Raw genomic sequence first — 4,201 nt, 5'->3', positions numbered from 1 at the left:
ACTCAAAATAGGAGGTGAATCAAGTGCAGAGCTAGATGGCAGTTCCTTACCTCCCCTCGTAGTTGAGGGAAAAATCTTGGTTCTTTGATCTTTCAAGTTCTTCATAATGATAAGTAGATATAAATCCCAAGTGACTCAAAGAATCGAGCTATGCTCCCCGACAGCGGCGCCAGAAAATGTTCTTGATAACCCACAAGTATAGGGGGTCGCAACAGTTTTTGAGGGTAGAGTATTCAACCCAAATTTATTGATTCGACACAAGGGGAGCCAAAGAATATTCTCAAGTATTAGCATCTGAGTTGTCAAACCACACCTAGAAACTTAATATCTGTAGCAAGGTATTTAGTAGCAAAGTAATATGATAGTAGTGGTAACAATAGCAAAAGGTAACAGTAGCGAAAGTAATATTTTTGGGTTTTATAGTGATGGTAACAATAGCAGCGGAAAAGTAAATAAGTGAAAAGCAATATGAAAAGCTTGTAGGCAATGGAGAATTATGCCAGATACGATCGATCATGTAACAGTCATAACCTAGGGTGACACAGAACTAGCTCCAGTTCATCAATGTAATGTAGGCATGTATTCCGAATATAGTCATACGTGCTTATGGAAAAGAACTTGCATGACATCTTTTGTCCTACCCTCCCGTGGCAGCGGGGTCCTATTGGAAACTAAGGGATATTAAGGCCTCCTTTTAATAGAGTACCGGACCAAAGCATTAACACATGGTGAATACATGAACTCCTCAAACTATGGTCATCACCGGTAAGTATCCCGATTATTGTCACTTTGGGGTTAACGGATCATAACACATAATAGGTGACTATAGACTTGCAAGATAGGATCAAGAACTCTCATATATTGATGAAAACATGATAGGTTCAGATCTGAAATCATGGCACTCGGGCCCTAGTGACAAGCATTAAGCATAGCAAAGTCATAGCAACATCAATCTCAGAACATAGTGGATACTAGGGATCAAACCCTAACAAAACTAACTCGATTACCTGATAAATCTCATCCAACCCATCATTGTCCAACAAGCCTACGATGGAATTACTCACGCACGGCGGTGAGCATCATGAAATTGGTGATGGAGGAAGGTTGATGATGACGATGGCGACAGATTCCCCTCTCTGGATCCCCGAACGGACTCCGGATCAGCCCTCCCAAGAGAGTTTAGGGCTTGGCAGTGGCTCCGTATCGTAAATCACGATGAATCCTTCTCTCGATTTTTTCTCCCCGAAAGTGAATATATGGAGTCAGGGTTGAGGTCGGTGGAGCATCAAGGGGCCCACGAGGTAGGGGGGCGCGCCCAGGGGGTAGGACGCCCCCCCCCCAACCTCGTGGGCAGGGTGTGGGCCCCCTGACCTGGATCTTCTTCCAATATTTTTTATATATTCCAAAATAATTTTCCATTGATTTTCAGGTCATTCCGAGAACTTTTATTTCTGCACAAAAATAACACCATGGCAATTCTGCTGAAAACAGCGTCAGTTCGGGTTTGTTCCATTCAAATCATGCAAGTTAGAGTCCAAAAGAAGGGCAAAAGTGTTTGGAAAAGTAGATACGACGGAGACGTATCATGTTTGCTGTTGTAACTTGCTCTATGTTGATTTCGGTTTCAATTGAATAAATAGTTTTGTTATCGTGCCATGCACATTACAACTGTTGTTATTATTGTGTAGTTTCCCACACTTATACTATGTCTATGCTACTTTGTATTAAATAGATATGATTCGAACTGTCTCTATCTTGATTTGGCAACATAAACTAGAATGATATAGACCATACAGTGACCATACTACATAGATATATGTTTGTTTCGTGATGTTATCTTGTCCACCTTACTACTGAACTGGTTTACCAAAATGAGTTTCATATACAACATGGTAAACCTGTGATGTGTTTGTTTCTTTCTCTTTTCGAACGCGGATAAAATATTGGAGAAGAGTACCCCCGTTATGCAATGGTAAAGGAAGTAATGCAGATAAGGTTCAAGATAGTGAGACATCCCTGTTGGTCTCCAAGAAAGATGATAAAAACTATATTGAAGACACTGAGATAACCCCAAAGTCCTGTCTTGATGTAGTGTTTGAGTTACTGGCTACTACTGCTGGCACCAGCTCTTCAAACTCGCTGCCTGAATCAGTTCGGCTTCTTGAGTCTCAACTTCAAGTTGAAAGACATCAATCAGATGTTATGCGACAAGAAGCCAAAGGACTGAGGAAGTCCCTGTAGAATTTAGATGCATACTTTCTGGTACAACAGCATGTGCTGAAGGATTTAAGTGCCAAACAAGAGAAATTAATAAGCTTGCTAAGCATCTTGCCAACATTATGGGTACCCAGGATATTGTTTCTTGAGCTCTTCTGAAGTGGTTTCAGTTCTGGACTTGTTTTGCTATGGTGTTTATTTGCACTGGTCGCCAACTTCGACAACCAATGTATATGATATGCGGCTTTGTTCCCTATATTTGCACTGGTGGCGAACTTTGATGCCCAGTGAATGTAATATGTGTAATAGCCATGATAGCCTAGCCTAAGTTGCTTGCTTATTTATTTCCTTGTTTTCTTGTTTATTTGTTTGCTTGTAGTCGATGCAGTTCTTTTTCCGCGGTTTGATAGTGGCCGCAATAACCTATTTTTTAAAACTAGGCCGCAATAACCTATTTTTTAAAACTAGGCCACAATAACCATGGGCTACATATTTATTGTATTTACCATGGGTCTCCTACGGGTCGTAGAAACAATGGGACTTCTAGAGGTTGTATGGTCGATCGGCCAAACATGGGCCAATAATAGACCGCATTATGGGTCGTAAACGGGCTAGATTTGAAATCGTCCGTTCATGGGCCGACAATAACGAGCCGTCGTTAATCGGCCTTATTTGATGACGTTACGAAAACGGCCCAAAGGATTAACGAGCCGCAAATGGGCCAATTGTAACCACGGGCTGAATTTGTCCCACAAGCAGAAAAGGCTAGTAATGGGCTGTAAGTAACCGCATGCTGGAAATAAGCCTAAGGATAAATGGGCCCTGAGAAGGCCGGAAGATAACACAGGTGTAGCGACTAGACCTCAAACGGTCCAATCTCTGTGCTCAGGTGTCATCCCTGGATCAGTAGTGCTGACACCACACAGTACTTGAAGGATTTATAACAGAGTAGCAATCACACACTTATTACATCGAGTGTCTCCAAAGAGAACTTATTACAATAAATATGGCTTAAGGCCATCTAATAACGATAACAGCGGAAGGCTTGGAAGATAAGTGAGTCCATCAACTCCAACGGCATCACTGAGTATAGAACCACGACCTAAAAGCACCTTAATCGTCATCTGAAAAGTCTGCAACATTAACGTTGCAGCCCGAAACGGGTCAGCACATGGAATATAGAGGCAAAGTAACACATAGAGAGTAATGGAATGAAATAGGCTATTCTATATGCATATTTGGCTGGTGGAAAGCTCTATGGTTACAGTTTTGCGTAAAGCCAATTTTTCCCTACTGCAAAGGAATAAATTTTATTTAACTATCATGGTAGTTGTTAAGCATTGAGAATGGTTGACAGCATTCTCAATCCCAATTAAGCATCATCATTAAACAAAACCCAACAAAATTAATTTTAGAGTAACATGATGAAATTCACATGATAATCCAAGTACTAGATACTCAAGATGTCCATAACCGGGGACACGGCTAACCATGATCAGTTTATACACTCTGCAGAGGTTTGCGCACTTTCCCCCACAAGACTCGATCGCCTCCATTTGATTTCTCGTACTACATGGTGTGTGAGAAACGGATGACCGAGACATAGTCTTTCAGAAGCGCTAGCACCTTACGATCGGGTAGACCGTTACACATACTTTCCCCTACATCTGCTAGTCTACCACTGTAAGAGTTCTCACAACTTAATCAAATATGCTAGATCCCATAGTAGCTTCTGGCTGCACACGGAAGTTTCTAGCATGAATAATCTCATGATCCCTTTGAGCCTGGGTGGCGGTCCATAAAAAAATAGGCAATCGCTGGAATACCTAGGTGCCTCAATCCACCCAGATGTGTATTTAAGTTGCCACCTTAGATAAACCATTAATTTAACAATCTCACATCTGTCATGGATACACTCACCCAATCCACGTCTACTAGCATAGTATGGCAATATAAGCATAACGTAAAAGTAGCTCCCAAGGTT

Source organism: Triticum dicoccoides, chromosome 3A, assembly GCF_002162155.2.
Source record: "Triticum dicoccoides isolate Atlit2015 ecotype Zavitan chromosome 3A, WEW_v2.0, whole genome shotgun sequence".
Lineage (NCBI taxonomy): Eukaryota > Viridiplantae > Streptophyta > Magnoliopsida > Poales > Poaceae > Triticum > Triticum dicoccoides.
The sequence above is the reverse complement of the archived record's forward strand: the minus strand, read 5'-3'. Positions refer to the sequence as shown.